A 14837-nucleotide genomic window follows, 5' to 3' on the forward strand; every position below is an offset into this window, starting at 1 on the left:
CAGCTACAAAAATTCTGAAAGCAAGGGGTGCAGCCATAAAAATTTAACGCAAATTAATTCGCTTTTATGATTTTCGGTTGCCGCCAGTATAGCCTTATCAAATTACATAAGCATGCCCTAAAAGAAATGGTTGAAAAGGATTGGACAATACGGGCTTCCTTTTTTTATTCTCTCATTTTCTAAACGATGCCCAAAGAAGAAACTCACAGTTTAGCCCATCCCGATAAAACCCAAAATATGTAAAGAATAATGACAGCTGTTATTTACCCACAGTGCATTGCCGTTGCTAAATATTTTAAAGATCTGATAGATTTCTTTCTAAGAATTACAAGAAACCGATTTCCGTATAGCAGGGTATTCAACATGGCCCCCATGCATGGAATGTTTTATAGCGAGTACTATTTTACCGACCGAAACACGCACCTTTTCAGCTGAAAAGTTCGAGAGCTTCTTTTGAACTGGTCTCTCGCTAGTTGAGCCATCAAAATTAGAAAAAAATACGGGAAAATATCAATCCAATTATACGTTAATCGGTTCAGCATACAAAGTATAGATGGATTGACACAACGCATATAACGAATTATTGAAAAGAATTGTTATTAGCATATTAATTATCTTGCCAACAAGATATATTTCATATTAAGTCGTAGAGGAAGTGATGTTGGATTTCCTACTGAAATTTCACTTGGCAAATAAAGCTGAGAAAAATCTAACATGAACGCTACCTAAACTCTTCGATGAACGCCCTTTGTCTGGAAAATCAGTTTGTAAGAGACTGGTCTGCAAAAGTCTGCATACATATGTATATATAAATTATATTATGCCTTTAATTATTTCTACTCCAAATCATGCGAAAGTAATTTCAGCTGGAAGAAGCAATATTGCTATAAGATTGCTTCTTGTGTTCATGAGGATCAGTTTGAAACAAACTGCTAAAAACGGCAATAATTCGTCATTGAGATTCATCTGGTGATAAAGTAAAACTACAGAAACTCATGCGAGTTGATTATTATGACACCAATATTTACGCTGAATGCCATTCTTTTGTGTGTTGTCAACGTTTCCTTCACATTTGTGGGAATAGTTTTAAACTTTATCGTCATAATGAGTTTGCTGAGTTCACAACTGCGTAGAAAGTTATGCTATTTCATGATTCTCACTCTGGCTTGCTGTGACCTCGTCGTGGTTTTAGTGTTTCATCCATTGATAACATTTGAAGTGATAAACCACTGGGTATTCGCGAGCTTTGCTGAAAATATTTCAGTAAGGTATTTTTCTCATTTGTTTGCGATTTCGTTAAGCGCGCTTCTGACAATGACCCTCGAGAGATATCTCGCTTTGGTGTATCCATTTGTTCACGAGAGGTTGGTAACAAAATCGAAAATGGCTGTTGGTTTTATGTCATTTTTATCACCCTTTGGTGCAATATATGTATATGAAATCGTGACTGGGGAAGTTCACTTTAAAAAGGTAGCAACACTTGTATGGATTGGAGCTGCTTTTTTTGTCATATTTTATTTGAACTTCAAAATATATTACATTGCGAAAACACAACAAAAGCGGATGATCGTACCTCTGGGGGAATTAAAAGAAAATGACGGAAGAAATTTTCATGCAAAGAAATCTAAAATGTCATTAGGAAAGATATCTACCTGTTTGTTAGCCGTTGTATGTTTGCTCGCATGCTATCTTCCAACCTTTGTATTTTTTGGATTACAAGCCACTGGACTCGCGAACTTGAGTGAACATACTCGGCGCATTGTCATCCTTTGGGCGCAAACAATTCTGACCCTGAATTCAAGTTTCAATTGTTTGATATTTTTCTACAAGAATAGCGCTTTGCGACGACATGGAAGGAGGCTAGTGGCGAGATTTCTTTGCGCAAGACTGTAAATTATTGATCTCTGAGGGGGGAAAGAACTATTGATTTTGTAGCTTGGGTTTAATATACAATCTACTGTATAGAATTCAGCGGAATCAATGGACCGCTTGCATAACATACCAACTTATGATCTTGGTAACAAGCAGGAAATAAATCACCACACCTAAAATAGCATACTGAAATTTGTATAATTATCATGCGTTGCCAAGTTTTCACTCTGTTCAGCTTGTCGTAAAATGTCAACTAGTACGGAAAATGTGGCGATGCGAACTGGGGCAACTTTTGTATACTTTTGTATTACGGACGGAAGTACGTAGTGTGTAACTAATTTAGTTACGAGTGTGTAACTAATTTAGTTACACTCTTCCGGGCATAAAATACAAAAGTATACAAATTCGACAACTTTGCTTGGTTATATCTTCGGTTCTTTATCCGCAGTCAAACTTGGTAATTTCTCCTAAATTTAGTATATGCTTTTTCGGAAATTCTCCTTTTGTTGCCTAAATCAAAAGTGGATCTATTACTTAAGAACTGTATAGACCCATTGCACTGACGTCATAAACATTAAAAGTTGTCCTCCAGATGTTTCCTTGCTTCACTAAAAATAATCGTTATGCGAGCAGTGAAGGTTTATATCGCGATCGAAAGCAGTTAACGAAGCAAAGTTTCTCGCACTAGTAATATTTCTGAATGCAAAATATAAAATTACGTTTCTGCAAGATATATATGCGACGTCATGTGCAAAGGGTTTATAGCGAGACGGAGACTGTGTGATTTCTTTGTTACATATTATCATAAAAATGTATAATCATTTTAAATATATACCTTGCTCTTAAACATTGCCTGGCCCACAATATCTCTGAAAACTTATAGTTGTAAGTTTTCTCATATAGAAAAGCAAACGTTTGCTAAGAGTACAAACTTGCTTTAGCTGAGAAAATGATCATGATTTTACCCCTGAAAATCATTTTGTGATCTCAGAATTTAAATTGCTATGCAATAAGCTATTAATGGTGCTCATAATAATTATCACTTCTCAACATCTTTTTGTTTGTTCATTTGTCAAAATTTGTTCATAGATTTTAAAATTATTGCTCAATTTAAAATTGACAGTATAATAATTCAGAATTATATTGTCATTTCGTTTCAGAAGGTTTTTGTATCAATTTTAAATAATTCAAATAATTGCTAAGAGTACAAACGTGCTTTAGCTGAGAAAATGATCATGATTTTACCCCTGAAAATAATTTTGTGATCTCAGAATTTAAATTGCTATTCAATAAGCTATTTATCTGGTGCGCATAATAATTATCACTTCTCAACATATTTTTGTTTGTTCAGTTGTCAAAATTTATTCATAGATTTTAAAATTATTGCTCAATTTAAAATTGACAGTATAATAATTCAGAATTACTTTGTCATTTCGTTTCAGAAGGTTTTTGTATCAATTTTAAAAATAATTCAACAGTGCACCTGGGATATGAATAAAGATTTTGCTACGGCGGTTTCATCAAAGCGGACAAGTTTGGAAAAGTAGTTATTTTGATCACTAATTGATTATCAGTATTGATGCGATTAATTTATCTAAAATGAAGGAAACATTGGCGTTCAAACTGAACGCTGCACTTTTGTGTGCTGTGAACATTTCTTTTACATTTGTGGGAATAATTTTAAACTCTGTGGTCATAGTGAGTTTGCTGAGCTCACAGCTGCGACGAAAATTATGTTACTTCATGATTCTCATTTTGGCTTGTTGTGATCTCGCTGTGGTTGTTATCTTTCATCCGTTGATAACATTTAAAATTATGTTCACGAGCTTTGCTGAAAATATCGCAGAAAAATGTTTTTCTCTTCTGTATACATTTTCATTGGCCGCGCTTTTAGTAATGACTCTTGAAAGATACCTCGCTTTGGTGTATCCATTTGTTCACGAAAGATTTGTAACAAAACGAAGATTGATGGTTATTTTTATGATATTTCAGTCGCCATTTGGTGCAATGTACGCATACAATCTCGCCAAGCCCAAAGATAGCAACTTCGAGCTGCTTTACTTCTCATAATCTGTATGAATTTTAAACTATTTCAAATTGGAAAAACTTTGCAGAAGCGCATGGTCATATCTCTGGGAGATTTGAATGGATACGAACCAGGAAGTGTTGACACAAAGAAATCTAAAATATCATCGGGAAAGATATCTACCTGTTTGTTAGCCGTTGTATGTTACTTTGTATGCTATTTCCCAAGTGTTGTTTCGTTTGGGTTGAAACTGGCAAAACCAGAACTCAGAGGAAACATAACTCTGGGTGCTTTTAGCCTTTGGGCTGAAACATTGGTCACCTTATAAATTCAAGTTTGAATTGCTTGATATTCTTCTATAAGAATAGCGCTTTGCGACGACATGCAAATATAATAATAGCAAAATGTCTATAAACGCAATTTGACGAGCAATATTATATACTATACACGACATGACGTAGACTCCTGCTGAAAGCGTTGAGTTATCGAACTTTGAGAATACAGCAGAAGTCGCTGCAGGGCGATTGCTTTGGATATAGATTGATTTCAGCAAATGGTTTTGATGAGAAAAAAGTACCTGTAAATTTATGATTATATTATAGTAAATATTCTGCTCTCCACTAATTGGACGGTGTCGTAGGCATGTCAAGGTGGCTGATGTGAAAGAATATGTCTATGTGTGTGCAGTCAACGATGAACGATTTTGTACAGAAATAAAAACAAATGTATATTCGTCTTATTTCTCATCGGTGAAAATGACTTCTTGACGACTAGATAGAAACCGGCTTAAAGCAATTCAAGTATCCTCGTATGTAAATCAGGTTCATTTGTTGGCTTGAGCTGTTTAAATATTTGCAGGGTTCTTTCCTTTATATGAAAATTAAAAGACATGCAAAATATAAGCATTCTTGCATGCATGGTTATGGAAAAAACCATATTCTATTATATCTACATTATATTAGCAAACATTTTATTTCGCTACCTTAATATTGATAAATTATTAAATGTGCACCCACATTGCTTAATACACATTGCCCAGGATTGATATTTTTAGCCTAAAGTGCGAACAAGCAAAGCTGATTAAACTCCTATATATGAATGCAAATTATCGTTTTCTATCCAGCCTAAATGATATATATATATATATATATATATATATATATATATATATATATATATATATATATATATATATTACAACAAAATTCTAATTTTATTTAGGTAAATAACGATATTTCTGTCATATTTCAAAGTGATGATAGTTTCGTTGATAATCGTTGAGGAGTACATGCAATATATCAAATAAACAATAATACATACTAATTAGCCATGTATTGGCCAATTGGCCTCGGAATTGACGGCATGGGTACAAATTTCAGCCGTGCCTCAAAGTGCCTATATTTCGAAATTGTCACTCCTTATATCACTTCCACTTCCGGGGCAAACCAAAGGATGAGAACGGATAGCTTGAATGAATGACAACATATCTACCATTCAAGGGAGGTGAACAAGAAATAATATATAATCATACTCTTTGTGGGGCACTGAATGTCGATCTCCACACTTTGTTTTGTTTCGACCCTCGTTTTCCAAACTGTTACGAATTCTATTTAAAAATTCCCCAAACCACTAAGATATTCCTTTCTGTTTGTGATTCCGACACCTACCACGGGGATATTTTAATATTAGCAACCCGTTTGACAGGACTCATATAGTGTGAAGGTGTTCGGAAATTTATCGAGGATTGCACATTGTTATATGCTGTGAGTTTTTATAGCCTGTTGTTTTAAGCCTTTTGTAAAAACTTTGTCTCGTTAATATCGGTTTATTGTAGAATCGCTATCTTAAGTATATTATTTATCTATTCTATTTTTTCAAATTGTTGAAGTTAATAAGTATATTGCATTAAATCTTAATGTGTTAATAATTATTTCGCTATTGTAATTAATACAGCGTTGCGAAGACTGTACCATCTTGTTGATATCTTTTGGTTATAATGCAATGCCAATACCAAAACAAAAAGGTAGCCATGACGCTGTCTCCTTGCCTTTTATCAGCAAGGGCAACAGGGGGGGGGCAAAGATGTCCATTCATGTAAAAGGATTACATTCTTTATCTTAGTAGAAGTCCACCATGCAACGACAACTAGCAGCATCGCCGGGTGAAAGACACCAAAATTATCTAGAAAAAGCAGGGTCTATACAATAACGTGCAAAAACCAAGCAAAGGTGATTACGAAAGTGCGGTAAAAATTCTAGGTTTATCTAGGAAATTCTAGGAAAGTTATCTCAGAGACGTTTTCTATGCACTAAATACTCAGTTTAATCCATTCAGTGCTAACACTATATGCGTCCAGTCAGTGCTGATACCCATGCACACAGACTATATGTATTGTAAAATTGTAGCACTTTAATTGATTTCCACTTCTGCTGCAAATACTTCAACTTCCGTCATGACCAAAGGATGAGAATCGAAACCTTGAATGACAACATATCTACCAGACAAGGGAGGTGAACAAGAAATGATCTTATACTCTTTATGTGGCACTGAATGTCGATCTCCACATTTTGGGTTGTTTCGACCTTCGTTTTCCAAACTGTTGCCAATTTTGATTTCAAAATTTTTTAAACCGTTTTTCCAATCTTTCCTGTTTGTAATGCCAACTCTACTTGCGGGAATTTTCATCTGAAAATGGACAAAATAGTTCCTAAAGGGCACATCCTTTAACTAATATAGATGCGAATTATTTTTGGTTCTATCTAAGTTTTACAAACTTAATATTATAAAATCCAAGTTTGTAAAGTCATAGACCCACCCCCTTTTGATAGCTACCTCCGGAAAGTATTTTTCTATCCAGACTTCGCAGGGGGTATATATATATATATATATATATATATATATATATATATATATATATATATATATATATATATATATATAACATGTGTAAAACAATGTGCCCTCCCGGCTATCACCAGAGCGCAATGGTGACTCCTGCACTTGGGACACAGGACGTACGGTTACACATTGTTGGAATTGTATAGTGAAGTCACCAGAGTGCTCAAACTTATACAAGTGAGCTTTGCATAAAGCTTGCGGTGAACGTCTCTCGATGAGACTCTCCACACAATTCCTAGAGTGCTCTAACCGCGCATGCGCAGTGAGCGTAATACAACATGTGTAAAACAATGTGCCCTCCCGGCTATCACCAGAGCGCAATGGTGACTCCTGCACTTGGGACACAGGACGTACGGTTACACATTGTTGGAATTGTATAGTGAAGTCACCAGAGTGCTCAAACTTATACAAGTGAGCTTTGCATAAAGCTTGCGGTGAACGTCTCTCGATGAGACTCTCCACACAATTCCTAGAGTGCTCTAACCGCGCATGCGCAGTGAGCGTAATACAACATGTGTAAAACAATGTGCCAATATATATATATATATATATATATATATTTACGAAGGTGTTTTGGTTGCCATGCCTGGTATTAATGTGAATGTTCTGTTAAAAAGAATGACTTCTTCAGGCATAAAATAATATATCATAAAATAATAGATCATAATTTTAATCAGAGACTACATGTACATATAAGACCTATCAACATCAATCATTGTAAATTTTACTCTCCACTGAAGAAGACCTAACCGACGAAACGTTTAGTAAATATATATTATTTTATGCCTGAAGAAGTCATTATATAAATATATATATATATATATATATATATTAAGAGCAAAAAAAAAAGCACAAATATATATATCAACATTTGCAGAAGTAACTGCATAACGACATGTAAAAGGACGAAACTCCGCATTGTCAATAACAACTCAAGCAAAATCACAGTCGTTCCCAACTTGGCCTTGTAGCTCAGACGGTAGAGCATCGTTCTAGAAATGCGAAGGTCGCGGGTTCGATTCCCACCGCGGTCAAGTAGAATTTTCTGCTTGCCCGGTTGGTCATACTTGTGTAGAAGAACAAACACACCTTACATATATATATCCACAAGTGAAACATGGCTCAATTAAGAGCAAAAAAAAAAGCACAAATATATATATCAACATTTGCAGAAGTAACTGCATAACGACATGTAAAAGGACGAAACTCCGCATTGTCAATAACAACTCAAGCAAAATCACAGTCGTTCCCAACTTGGCCTTGTAGCTCAGACGGTAGAGCATCGTTCTAGAAATGCGAAGGTCGCGGGTTCGATTCCCACCGCGGTCAAGTAGAATTTTCTGCTTGCCCGGTTGGTCATACTTGTGTAGAAGAACAAACACACCTTACATATATATATCCACAAGTGAAACATGGCTCAATTAAGAGCAAAAAAAAAAAGCACAAATATATATATCAACATTTGCAGAAGTAACTGCATAACGACATGTAAAAGGACGAAACTCCGCATTGTCAATAACAACTCAAGCAAAATCACAGTCGTTCCCAACTTGGCCTTGTAGCTCAGACGGTAGAGCATCGTTCTAGAAATGCGAAGGTCGCGGGTTCGATTCCCACCGCGGTCAAGTAGAATTTTCTGCTTGCCCGGTTGGTCATACTTGTGTAGAAGAACAAACACACCTTACATATATATATCCACAAGTGAAACATGGCTCAATTAAGAGCAAAAAAAAAAGCACAAAATATATATCAACATTTGCAGAAGTAACTGCATAACGACATGTAAAAGGACGAAACTCCGCATTGTCAATAACAACTCAAGCAAAATCACAGTCGTTCCCAACTTGGCCTTGTAGCTCAGACGGTAGAGCATCGTTCTAGAAATGCGAAGGTCGCGGGTTCGATTCCCACCGCGGTCAAGTAGAATTTTCTGCTTGCCCGGTTGGTCATACTTGTGTAGAAGAACAAACACACCTTACATATATATATCCACAAGTGAAACATGGCTCAATTAAGAGCAAAAAAAAAAAAAAGCACAAATATATATATCAACATTTGCAGAAGTAACTGCATAACGACATGTAAAAGGACGAAACTCCGCATTGTCAATAACAACTCAAGCAAAATCACAGTCGTTCCCAACTTGGCCTTGTAGCTCAGACGGTAGAGCATCGTTCTAGAAATGCGAAGGTCGCGGGTTCGATTCCCACCGCGGTCAAGTAGAATTTTCTGCTTGCCCGGTTGGTCATACTTGTGTAGAAGAACAAACACACCTTACATATATATATCCACAAGTGAAACATGGCTCAATTAAGAGCAAAAAAAAAAAAAAAAAGCACAAATATATATATCAACATTTGCAGAAGTAACTGCATAACGACATGTAAAAGGACGAAACTCCGCATTGTCAATAACAAGCAAAATCACAGTCGTTCCCAACTTGGCCTTGTAGCTCAGACGGTAGAGCATCGTTCTAGAAATGCGAAGGTCGCGGGTTCGATTCCCACCGCGGTCAAGTAGAATTTTCTGCTTGCCCGGTTGGTCATACTTGTGTAGAAGAACAAACACACCTTACATATATATCCACAAGTGAAACATGGCTCAATTAAGAGCAAAAAAAAAAGCAAAATATATATATCATTTGCAGAAGTAACTGCATAACGACATGTAAAAGGACGAAACTCCGCATTGTCAATAACAACTCAAGCAAAATCACAGTCGTTCCCAACTTGGCCTTGTAGCTCAGACGGTAGAGCATCGTTCTAGAAATGCGAAGGTCGCGGGTTCGATTCCCACCGCGGTCAAGTAGAATTTTCTGCTTGCCCGGTTGGTCATACTTGTGTAGAAGAACAACACCTTACATATATATATCCACAAGTGAACATGGCTCAATTGAGCAAAAAAAAAAGCAATATATATATCAACATTTGCAGAAGTAACTGCATAACGACATGTAAAAGTACGAAACTCCGCATTGTCAATAACAACTCAAGCAAAATCACAGTCGTTCCCAACTTGGCCTTGTAGCTCAGACGGTAGAGCATCGTTCTAGAAATGCGAAGGTCGCGGGTTCGATTCCCACCGCGGTCAAGTAGAATTTTCTGCTTGCCCGGTTGGTCATACTTGTGTAGAAGAACAAACACACCTTACATATATATATCCACAAGTGAAACATGGCTCAATTGAGCAAAAAAAAAAGCACAATATATATATCAACATTTGCAGAAGTAACTGCATAACGACATGTAAAAGGACGAAACTCCGCATTGTCAATAACAACTCAAGCAAAATCACAGTCGTTCCCAACTTGGCCTTGTAGCTCAGACGGTAGAGCATCGTTCTAGAAATGCGAAGGTCGCGGGTTCGATTCCCACCGCGGTCAAGTAGAATTTTCTGCTTGCCCGGTTGGTCATACTTGTGTAGAAGAACAAACACCTTACATATATATATCCACAAGTGAAACATGGCTCAATTAGAGCAAAAAAAAAAGCAAATATATATATCAACATTTGCAGAAGTAACTGCATAACGACATGTAAAAGGACGAAACTCCGCATTGTCAATAACAACTCAAGCAAAATCAGTCGTTCCCAACTTGGCCTTGTAGCTCAGACGGTAGAGCATCGTTCTAGAAATGCGAAGGTCGCGGGTTCGATTCCCACCGCGGTCAAGTAGAATTTTCTGCTTGCCCGGTTGGTCATACTTGTGTAGAAGAACAAACACCTTACATATATATATCCACAAGTGAAACATGGCTCAATTAAGAGCAAAAAAAAAAACAATATATATAACATTTGCAGAAGTAACTGCATAACGACATGTAAAAGGACGAAACTCCGCATTGTCAATAACAACTCAAGCAAAATCACAGTCGTTCCCAACTTGGCCTTGTAGCTCAGACGGTAGAGCATCGTTCTAGAAATGCGAAGGTCGCGGGTTCGATTCCCACCGCGGTCAAGTAGAATTTTCTGCTTGCCCGGTTGGTCATACTTGTGTAGAAGAACAAACAACCTTACATATATATATCCACAAGTGAAACATGGCTCAATTAAGAGCAAAAAAAAAAAGCACAAATATATATATCAACATTTGCAGAAGTAACTGCATAACGACATGTAAAAGGACGAAACTCCGCATTGTCAATAACAACTCAAGCAAAATCACAGTCGTTCCCAACTTGGCCTTGTAGCTCAGACGGTAGAGCATCGTTCTAGAAATGCGAAGGTCGCGGGTTCGATTCCCACCGCGGTCAAGTAGAATTTTCTGCTTGCCCGGTTGGTCATACTTGTGTAGAAGAACAAACACACCTTACATATATATATACATATATATACAGTTTGAGGCAAAAGTTTGAGTCCAGTGACTGTATTTCATTGTTTTAGCAGCATATATTAATTTTCTACAGAAAACCTTACCGATAAGTGAACTAGAAAAAAGTAAATAAGTAAACTGAAAAATACGTGCTGCACAACAACTATGGGATGTGATGATATTCATTTAACGTATGTTAATGTGCAAAAATGAAAAAATGTCAATGCTTAGTATTCCTCTTTTTTGCTCTCGAAGCGGTCTTTATTCTTGCTGGCATAGATTCCATAGGTTTTTTAATGTCGCACGTTCAATACTTTGCCAGCATTCGTCGACCACTTTCCTCAAGTTATCCTGGCTGGTGGGTCTGTGCCTCGCCCTTTTCTTTTTAAAACGGTCCTACAAGTGCTTCATAGGTTTTAGATCTGGAATTTGAGGTGGAAAAACATGAGAACGATATCACCAGAACGAGTTTGCTTCTATAAGATTTCGGGCACATAGAAGATGTGCATAAGTTTAGGGTGATTATCATGTAGTTAGACACGCGATCATCTTTGTGCCAGATGAAATTCCATGTCCTTGAAGAATTGGATGATACTTTTCTTTAATTAGGATCCTATTATATCTTTCAATATTGCCAAACCCAGCATGACCGAAGCAGCTAAAAGTTGGCTTGAGTAGGATTTAGTTTCTTCGAACCTCTCCAAGGTTAGTTGCATACCACCTTTTGAAATTCTCACTTTTTCTGCGATCTTACGAGGAAAGAATCCTTCACTACTTAATGCAACTATTTGTCTTTGTGCACCATAACTTTGCCTTTTTTCCCACCCATGTTGCGGTGTAAAGGAATGAGAATTTTATTTTGTTATAATTTAGATAATTAGGACCGAAATAGTGTGCAATTAATATGGTTTACAGTACTGAAACACTAGCACGCATGTCTTAACTCGAATACGCTGCCAGGATTTAATACTGGAATTCTACAACGACTGGACTCAAACGTTTGCCCCATATATTCTACATAATTATTGTCGATCCTCATGAGCCAGTCTCCATGTATATATGACTTAGTTATATCGCCGATAGGACATTCATTTTGAACAAAATTTGGGGATAATTGCCTCAGTCAAAATTTGTGATTCGAAATAACTTTCGTATCATATCTTATCGTATCATTTTTGAAAATACTGAAACATCTCCATGAGGACGTTTAACCAACTGCCATGCACAGGACGTTTTGTATAAAAACCTCTCCCAAAAAATTTTTCAATGGGAGGAGGTGTAGAGGGACATTTTTGGACCAGGAACTGGTCCCTAACCGCTGCTAATCTTGTTGTTGTTAGGGGGCGACGCTCTTTAAAAAAACCCTAAGGCTCTATCACTTACTTGTTTGATCGGAATGAAACTTGGCACAATTATTCTAAGCATTATTCCGCATCGATTGACGGAGTTCGAATTTTTACTTTTGACCTTTGAAGCAAGTTACAAGCAATTCTTGATATATTTGCAGCAAATAATATATACATATCATTAATATTCAGCCTATATATAAGTAAACGGAAACGATTAGAAATACATTGTCCTCTCCGGTTATAAATACAATGCAGTTCAGAAATTAAACTCGGTTACGCAGTTCCTGGTCCCTATACAGGCCGGGTGTATCAAAAAAAAACGCAACCACTTAATATTCTAAAATTCATATTGTTCATAAGCTCAATAGATTTTATGCCCCTGGGATTTTAAAATGGCTTCTAATCGTACAGTTCAACTGCTAATGGTCAAATCAGCTAAACTAATAATGGTGCAGCCAACAACCGAACAACGAGTTTTTATTGTCGTCCATGATAACTTGAATGCTAACTGTCGACCTTGTAAAATGAATTGTAAATAAAATTTTACTCGTTAAATACTTTCAATTCAGCTCGTTGGTTTACGCACCCGACTTTGTTTACCGACGATTGTGCCGCTAGAATATGATTACAAGCTTTCTCGCATTCCAGGGGCCAAACGTCTTTTGTGTTGTAGAACAAAGAGGATATTCATGAATATTAGGTGGTTGCGTTTTTTTTTATACACCCTGTAGTACGATCGTACTTGTTTTAAACCGTTGCGACATTTATGGTCTAGGACATGCAGTTGCGTGGCTAGAACGATAACTTGGAGAGGTTGTTTATTCATCATTATTTCTTTTGTAAATTCAATAGTTTGCAACACTCCCTTTGACAGAACAGAATATATGAATAAATACCCCTATGCAATTATCGTTCTAGCTACGCCCCTGGGGGCATAACGTAATCATAAGGACGGTGATGTGGGGATTTGAACAGCATTGAGGAGAGGGGCGTGCTCACAACATTATTACCTGCAGGTCAACTCGCCACCATTGATTGTGACTAGTGTCAAGATGAACACACCCGGACGTCTCAGGGTCACCCGAACAAGAAGCAGCTTTCACGCCATCAACGGCGTAGTGTGATGCAAAAGATACGCCATCAGCTCCAACCCTAACATTAGACTGTGCTGTTGGTTTACGCAACGCGAAATTATAGTCCCGTTCTAGAAATGAACATTACGTATATCAATTGCAATATAGAAATGAAAATTAACTGTTCTTTACGCAGGATATATTGACTATAATGAATTAATCCTTACGCAGCATATCAAAGCAGTTATTTAGCTTTCCAACTGTACCTAAATTTGATTCATAATAGCAAGAAATAATCGAATATTTTAACAATGAAAATTAGTTATCTATAATTCAAACGTGGCTGATAGAAGGCACAACGAAGCAAATTTAAAAAAATGACACCGTATATGTAAACACGGAGTATACTTACTGTAAACGCATGCGAATGGCACAAGAACTGAATCTTTGGCAATGCAAGTGGTGTATGATTTAAAACATGGACTAGGAACACATGGAACCTGGAAGGCAATATTAGGAGAAGAAATCAGCACATGATCAAAATAAATGCGATTTTCGCAGGCAAAATTGGGCGAATTCCCTAATTTTTTTGTCAGAGAAATATTCATACTCAAAAAGCTGATAGGCACAGGACTGTAGGACAAAACATTTATAAATTGGTGTACACGGGTTCCAAGTCTAATAGAATTGACAAAGGCATCGCTCGACGCCAATAGACCTTTCCCCTTTTGGCTTTCAAGCGCCCAATGCGTAACCGTAGTTGATTATCAGGCAACTTTGAGTTCCAATATCGCTTTGTTTAAAGAAGATTTTGTTTCTAACAAAACCTTGCGGATTCTTTGTGTTTCTTTGTTAAACTAAATTGCTCCTGAACATGCATGGACAAATTCCTACTCAAATTGACCTTGATGATGACAATGATTGTGACGATGATATTTAATTATCTAGCGTCACGTTTTGCGCGCTTGAAAGCTAAGAGGGTAAAGGTCCATTGCATGCAACAGCTTGCGAACGCCGCTAAGAATTCCGGTCCAGGATATTCTGCTTTCTACACACTGTTGAGCCTCATGATGCGCAAGATAAACAGAAGATATTTAGGCACGGAGCAGAATTCATCTTTTTTCCTTCGAAACATGGTTTTAGAAGGCTATTTTAGCCTTTTTCACTTATGCCTATGGCTGTGTTCAAAATATGCGTATTTTATTATACATATAACGAAGCTCTTTTAACTAAATCGATCACCACCAGCCAATCCGGCGGTTGCCTAAATTTTCATATCATCAAACAGGATAACAAATTAAGTTTTGA

This window comes from Dendronephthya gigantea, unplaced genomic scaffold, assembly GCF_004324835.1.
Source record: "Dendronephthya gigantea isolate DGI-Jeju-01 unplaced genomic scaffold, DenGig_1.0 000022F, whole genome shotgun sequence".
Classification (NCBI taxonomy): domain Eukaryota; kingdom Metazoa; phylum Cnidaria; class Anthozoa; order Malacalcyonacea; family Nephtheidae; genus Dendronephthya; species Dendronephthya gigantea.